At 35.7% G+C, this 8,134-nt stretch overlaps 1 long non-coding RNA gene across 2 annotated transcripts; it reads right to left on the reverse strand.

Annotated features, from left to right (window-relative positions):
• Positions 1 to 522: 522 nt before the first annotated feature.
• LOC113293338 lies at positions 523 to 2,067 on the reverse strand. Of its 2 annotated transcripts, XR_003332236.1 has the most exons (3): positions 2,003 to 2,067; positions 1,747 to 1,880; positions 523 to 1,006 (listed from the first exon to the last, which is right to left on the reverse strand). It is a non-coding gene; the product is annotated as an uncharacterized LOC113293338 (long non-coding RNA). The 2 variants fall into 2 exon arrangements; XR_003332235.1 differs by lacking the exon at positions 2,003 to 2,067 and having other exon boundaries at positions 1,747 to 1,982.
• Between the last annotated feature and the right edge of the window lie 6,067 nt (positions 2,068 to 8,134).

Genomic DNA, 8,134 nt, shown 5'->3' on the forward strand with positions numbered 1-8,134 from the left:
AAGGGCAGTTTTGCCATTTAGAAAATATTTTTTTTTAAGGGGTGACCCAAATTAGGATTGGGTGACACTTTTTGTCCCGTAGTACATGGCCCCCAATTAGAAGTTATGGCCCCCAATAAAGCTAGGCAAAATATCTTTACCAAATATAGAGACGTGTCTACGGACAAGTTTAAGCACTTTTTTTGGTTTCTACTTGGTTGCAGTGGAAGAAAATTACCAGCAAGTTAACATTTTTGGGCTAAAATCACAATGATAGGGTGTAATCTGTAATTTTATTGGACTTTAAATGTTAAGAGGCTCGAACTTGGTATCAGCATTAGTGTGAGTTTGGCATTTGTTGTGCTTTGCGGCGCAGTAGTAATAAAGTAGCCGGATATTTGGTATACTCTGTTAATACGTATTTGGTGTGAAACTAATAAACTGTAACTTTTGTTTATTAAATTGCTATATCGTGAAATGGGAATATGTGGTTATGCAATTACCAGTATCATCACTTGAAATTACCTAATTCTGGCAAAACAATTGTACAACAGCCAAATGAGAAGCTGATTTGGGTGATCCAAAACCTATGTTTTCAACCATACTCCATTACATTGAACCATACCCATGTTTACCGATACCGTGCACAGAATCGGTATCCGGTAGTAAAGTTTAAATTTATTGGAAGCTCAACAAATTACAAGAAGGGCAAAATAAAAAATAAAAAAAGTAAAAAAATCTATAAATAAATGTCAATATGTCATATTTGCTACTCCATTTAGTCTGACTAGGTGTTCGGCGTCAGCCTTGTGGCTGTGAGACTACATGTACCTGATTCTGATGCTACAAGTTTAACAAGCCAAAAAGAGAGTGACATTTTCTGCATGTTTTCTTCAAAAATAGGTCGATAGAAGCAGTTATCATGTGTAAGCGGCCTTGCTAATTTCTGCTTCGACTGCTTCCATTTGTCTCTCTATGTCCATCAACTTCAGGTTCATTGAATTCATCTTTCTCTTGACATCCTTATCTGCATAAAGACAGTTAATGTCATATAAACTCCTAATAACGAGAGAATGCATCAGTATATTTAATATGATCAGAGCTGAATAGTTTGCTGTGAGACTCTCAAGTAATGTTACATAGAGATCTTTAATCAAATGATACCTTTTGAGTAACGTTGATCACAAATAAAGAGACCCAGTTCAATTAGGTTCATGTCTTTTAGATATGTTAAGAAATATTCTAAAATTTATCAATGGAAGTCAAGAAAGTGAGAAATGAAATTTTCAGACTATTCCGCTCTTTTTTTCAATTAAACGGACATGGGGATAGAAAGTCCAAAATGCGAAAGGAATGATCTGAGTTTGCAACATTCTAGTTGTTTGCAAGCAAAATGCCAAATGTACATTTGACTCCATGAGTCAACTGGTGACTGTAACCGGCTAATTAAGGACTTAGTCATAAAAATGTATTCTTTTAATTTCATTGAATTAAAGCATTGCCATAATGTATTCTTCCTATCCTCTCTGGAGTTTTGGTTCCTCCATGGTCACCAAGTGATACCAGTATCACTCGGGAAATTTGAAAAAGTAGATCAGGCTCAAAGTTCGATGACAAAACAAAACAAGGTAATGTAACTTACAGCAATACAGCTGACAGAACAAAATTTCATTTTCTACTGTTTTAAGATGTTTAAACTGATTTATGGTTAGTTGTATATTGCAAGATAGATATGTGATGAATGTTTAAGAGATAGATGTATCTTACCAGTACGCTCAGCGTAATCGATTATAGTTCGATAACAGGAATCTTGCACTGAGGATGAGTTCATCAGAGTTTCCGGCCTCTGAGATCTTCTATTTTCTCTCTTAGACGACATATATATGTTTATGCTTTTACTCCTTTTGAAAAAAAGAAAATCACTAAATAAGAGGAACTAGCAGGCACTTTACGAAAGCAAAAGATATCTGAACAAAATCGAGCAAAAAAAAGAAGATATGTGAACAATATGAACAAGTTATACCACAGTATATATAGAGATCGAGAATGAAGAATGTCAAAATGATCGAAGATACAACGACGAGCATGGTTCACGACTTAGGCTGAACAAAATGTAAATAAGTGCATGAAACTTGAGAGAATCAATCGTAGACTTTTTGTAAGTAATAGGTGTTAGAGTTTAATTTGCCGGCTGTGATAAATAAAAAACGGTGCAGTCGGTCAACCTCTGCTATAGTTGTTTGAAATACAAAAACTAAAACATAGAATCTCTTCCAATATGTTGGTGGAGAGCTCCTCATCCAATCCTGATAGTTTTTTCGTCTTCAATATGTTCTACTTTTCAAAAAAGAAAAAAAAAGAATCTCATCGTATCCATCGCCCTAGTTGAAACCTATCCAAATAATATTGATCATCATCACATAGATTAATAATGGCATGTTGAAGCGAAAACTTATGTCAACGCATATCTTATCAAAGATTTTATAGCCGGTGGGTGGGAGGAATTCGTGTGTAAAGGTATGTATGACGAGTATGCATGTAAGAGCATTGTTATAGTTTTCAACCTTATACTTAATCAATTGATCGAACTCCGAAAGATTGCATTTGATTTATCGTATATATAAATGTTGCTCCCTAAGTCCCATTCTGTCCAGCGGTATTGGAAAACTCAAAAAGTCAAATAATCAAGGAGACCAAGAAAAATTGAATGTTTCTCCTACATTAATAAGAGTATTATTTTGTTTTCTCTTAGGATTCATATTTTAAGGTAGTGAGTAAATATTTAAACTCAATACCCAAAAAACTAAAAACTTTCGGTAGGATCGCGCAAGAGAGAGGAGAGCACAAACACGGAAGCAAAAAAAACTACATTGATAATAATTTTGGTGTACAAACTCTCATGACTTAACAACCTATTTAAAATAAAACAAACTTAACGACCGGTCAAAACACTTCCTAATAAAATCAAAGTCTAAATAAAGGACACTTCTAGAAACACAAAGAACTTCTAAACAGAGTAATCCTCCAAACATAAAACTCTTCTAGAATCAAAGCAACTTGTTTCTCAAGTTAATTCGACTTCCATAACGTGTCAACTGTTACTGTTGATCCATCCTGAATGTGTCAACTATACTGGTTGATCCAAAACTCATAGTCTTGGTTTACTAATTCCAACATCCTCCCTTAAACCAAGATTTCCTTTAACAAGCTAGAAACACTATTGTTGTGCTCTATCTACTTGCTAACCAAGATTTCCTTTAACAAGCTAGAAACACTATTGTTGTGCTCTATCTACTTGCTAGCCAAATGAAAAAATAAATTCTTTCGTACAAAATTACTTCACTCGTAACTTGTAACTCATTACTGAGCATTGTAGCTCATCTTCAACTTTCTTCATCTCTTCACATGTTACTTTAACAAGAGTCACAACCGAAAGTTAGTGATGTCTGCTACAACTGATATTTTCATGGTTCACAAACCTTTCTTCTCTTCTAATGTACACATGTTGCCTTACTTCTCAAATTCCACACCGGAATTGCTTCACTTCCCACGATCACAACCTTTTGACGTCTCTTCCACAACTCATAGCGTCGCTCACATGCCTCTTGTTGATCTTCTTCCACAACTCATAAGTATTATAACCTCCTCTTGTTGTCTTCTCACACATCATCCTTGGTGATTACTTATCTCTTACTTCACAACTTGTTGTGTTTTTTCTTCTCTTGTTCCAGTCACAATATTGATGTGAAACCTTCACACTTCTTTACTCTTTAAGATTCTCTCACAATCTTATCACACTTCTGCCACAAGCTCTACTTATTCCAAGTTTCTCTCACAAACTCTTCAACCATACTTCATGATTTCCAACATGTTTGAGCTTAAACCTCCAACATGATACCATCCTCCCTTAAGCTCAAACTACGCCAAACTGATCTTTACCAAACACGCAAACATAACCACTGTGAACAAGTAGTAACCCTTTGCAATGAACCACTGTAACCAACCATCACAGACTAGATTTGACCGACAGTGGATGGAGGAGATACATGCTTGTTCTCCAGCATCTAACCCACAGTGGAGCGAGTAGCTTGTTCTCCAGCATCTAACCCACAGTGGAGCGAGGAGTTTGTTCTCCAGCATCTAACCCATAGTAGAGCGAGGAGTTACATGCTTGTTTCTCTCCTCTCTTTGATATCAGATTTTGAGACCTCACGCTTAACACTAACCAAAACAAAAACAAAACAAACCATGAATTCTATAACACCGAAAACAGAAGATTCTTCGACCTTTTCTCCCTCTCCTCTCTCTTCCTCTCACCTTGCTTTGATACCAGATGTAGGATCGAGCAAGAGAGAAGAGAGCACAAACGCGAAAGCGGAAAAGACTACATTGATAATCTTGGTGTACAAAGTCTCATGGCTTAACGACCTATTTAAAGTAAAACAAACTTGACGACCACTCAAAGTACTTTCCTAATAAAATAAAACTCTAAATAAAGGACACTTCTAGAAACACAAATAACTTCTAAACAGAGTAATACTCCAAACATAGAAATCTTCTAGAACCAGAGCAACTTGTTTCTCAAGTTAATTCGACTTCCATAACGTGTCAACTGTTCCTGTTGATCCACCCTGACCGTGTCAACTATACTGGTTGATCCAAAACCCATAGTCTTGGTTTATTATTTCCAACACTTTCGTTTAAATTGTCAATATTTTAGGACGTCAAAACAATATTAGCTAGGACGTCCAAAAATGGGACGAAGGATGTACATAACATGAACTTACGAAGCATACAACGATTGAAGTCTCGATGATTTGACTTATTTTCTTTACTTTGTTGCTTATTATGATAGCATGACATGGTACAAGCTCGATAAAACACGATCTTAAATTATATATATACACACAAAAAGATGAGTCAGTTATCAATTGTGAAACTAATTTCCAACAGTTTTTGTGCCTTGTTCTTTAATTAATGAAGCATAGTTGTTAGTTGTGACGGGAAATGCAGATGAAAATAGATTTATTAGGCTAATTATGTATACAGATGAAAATGATTACACCAATTATCTGACATTTTCATCATCACCGGTATGAGACCATGGTGGTATTGATGATACGCTTTCTCCTCCATCGGATGATATCCAACATGTTTTGCGTGGTTTATTTAAGAAAAATACTATACGGAAATAGAGAATTTACTTGAAAGCTTTTGAAAATAATTTTTGACGAAACGCCTTGGATGATCAGTTTGTGGATTTAATTTCTCGTTTCTCTAATGATATTTTATTCTTTCTTATTCTTATTATGGAGGTTTTGGCTTTATGTCCCTTCGTTTTTTTTTCTTTTGTTTATCCGTCATATGATAGACGCATTTATGTGTCTAATATATCTCAATTATATATAGTGTTAGTGCTCGATTCTATACTTATTTGGTTATTTTATTTATTTGTAGGTGTTTTTAGAAGAATAAGGATTTGCGGCGAAATTGGCTGAAAATGCGGCGTTTGGACCTCCGTTGATAGAGTGTCGGAAGCGCCCCAGAAGTGTATCGGAAGTACCCCAGAAATACCCCGGAGGAACCCCGAAAAAAGTGCGGAAAATGCCCCAGAGGACACTTGCTATACGGACCCTTGATTTTGGATAAGGGGTAACCTAATTACTAAGGGGCACCCCATTTCAAGACACATGCTAAAGGGACTCCCAATCTGGTTAAGGGGACACCACATTCAAAATTCAAATAATGGAATTTGGCGGGAAAACTAAAGTTCAAGTCTGATAACTTGCTGTTGATTTCTGGGAAGTTTTGAGGGAGATTAAATCCCTGAAATCAATTGGGATAGGCCTGTTAAGACTAAACAGACCGTATGCAAGTGATTTTATCGATCAACTTGGGCTGGAATGGCTGGGAGAAGCGATCAAAGTCCAAACATGATACGTATTGTTCTGTCCAGTTTCAAGGATTTGTATGAAAGATTTTGTGAGAGTTTTACTCTGGATAGTTACGTACTAGGTCCTGTTCAAGTCTTGATAAGAGTTTGGTGGAAAGTTTATAGCTAACAGACGCGTACGAATAGCTTTGAGCAGTATTTTCCGAGACTTTGGAAGAAAGAAAAAAATAGAGATTCTATCGGGATTTCTTTGAGCTGTGAAGTATATAAGAGATGGAGAGAAGTGAGAGAAGATTATCAAGAGTTAGGGGTCGATTGGGAGGCCAGCAGAGAGGCGCAGGAGGAGTTGCAGGAATTGTACCTGCTGCTGCTGCTGCCATTAACAAAGATCGAAGAACACGAAGAACACACCTGCAAAGACAGTCGTTATTTGAATAGTGGAAAGACTAGCGGCCGTGGGTCTTAAAAGAAGGCGTCAACAGCAGTCTTATTTTCGCAGCGTCAACATCAGTGGTATTTTATCGTTCTTTTCTGGACGCCGTCGGTGGGTCGCAGAATCACTGTTTTCATTCTTTTCACTATTTTAATCAACTTTTTGAGCATCAAATATTTATTTTTAGAACATGATTATTATGAGTAGATAAACCCCATTAATGGGATGATGGAGGAAACCATTCTTTATGCATGAGTAATTCTATTTAATTCTTTATGACTATTTGCACTATTATGAGTTGTTTTATGATTTTTCTTGATTATTTGTGATTTTATCTGATGATGTATGCTTAGTCTAGGAACTCTTGATGCATCATGCTTATGATTTACATCTAATACTTTACAAAATCTAGTTTTGGCAAAGAAAAGAGTCGATATTTGTTATCATTATAAGCTATAATTGTCTAGAATTAATAGTTGATTCGCATGAGTATAAGAATTGGTGGAATCCTGAGTCCTAGTATCTCTTGATCCTGTGACAATTTTGTATATATTTTTGTTTTTAAATCTATTCAAGTCCGAGCAACGAATCCGTATTTACCGCAAATTTAAGACTACAACATCACACACATACTATTAGCCTCTTGTATAAGTTAAATGGATAAATTTTTAATGGTGCACGAATAACAAAATCACGTACAACCGTCAGATGCAACTTATGAGAATGCATCTTGACCACCACTTGTAAATGCCCTTCCATCCATATATGCCAGGTGTAAATGTTAAAAACAGATCCGCATTGTTTATGACCACAAGAAAAAAGGGAAAAAATAAAGTAAATTGACCAATAAGTCAAGAGCTCGAACCCTTATAAGTACAATTTTCTTTCTCTTTTTTTGAAAGCTCTAGAACTTATTTTCACTATTTTTTTCAAAAATATGTTGAGAGTCACCCACACATAGGCCAACTATACCCAATATTATATACTCCTTTATCTTTTCTAGCTTTACATCCCAAGTGTAATGCCGAGGGTACCAAGTACACCACAATATTTTCAATATCAACATATAAGTCTGATACCTTGCTTGATCTAATATAGACAGAGACTGTCAAGAATATAGCAACCACAAGGTATACACTTGGTATAAAGTTACTAGTTTGAAATCGAACCTAACTATAGGGATCGTCTCAAGTGTTTGGGATTAACATACATTTTATTTAATTTTAATTATAGACAAAACAATATTTATAATTGCTAAAAGTAAAAGTAAAGACACAAAAATATTTTGTCAACGAGGAAACCGCAAATGCAGAAAAATCCTGGTACCTAGTCTAGTTTTGAATACTCTCACAATTAAGCCTCTATACAAAGATCACTACCAACTTCGTATAGTTGAGACCAAGTATACTATCCCTAGTTACCTAGTTTCCTCAGTATCGACCTACAACCAATCTGGCCAACAGACGCGAATCATAAGATGAATTCCATTATCTTAAGTTGCTTCAGTCTCTCTGAAAACTTTAAGCACTCAACCCTTTAGATCATCTTCTAAACAGTAAAGGACTAATCTGTTTGGAAACCACTCTTATTATCTCAAGAAGTTAATCAGAGGCTTTTCTGTTTAAAATAAATTAAACTCCTTTGGCGGGTTTAGATCTCCAAGATCTGGATTAACAAGTTAACCAGATCAAGTCAAACAGAACTACCAGATTCAGATACTAAAGAGTACCACCAAATGATAGCTTGTCGATCTAACTACGATTAGCACTAACAAGTTTATCAAAGATAAACTGGATCTAGTCGGATCCCAGCCGATCAAGTTTGTGCAC

Source organism: Papaver somniferum, chromosome 7, assembly GCF_003573695.1.
Source record: "Papaver somniferum cultivar HN1 chromosome 7, ASM357369v1, whole genome shotgun sequence".
Taxonomy (NCBI): Eukaryota; Viridiplantae; Streptophyta; class Magnoliopsida; order Ranunculales; family Papaveraceae; genus Papaver; species Papaver somniferum.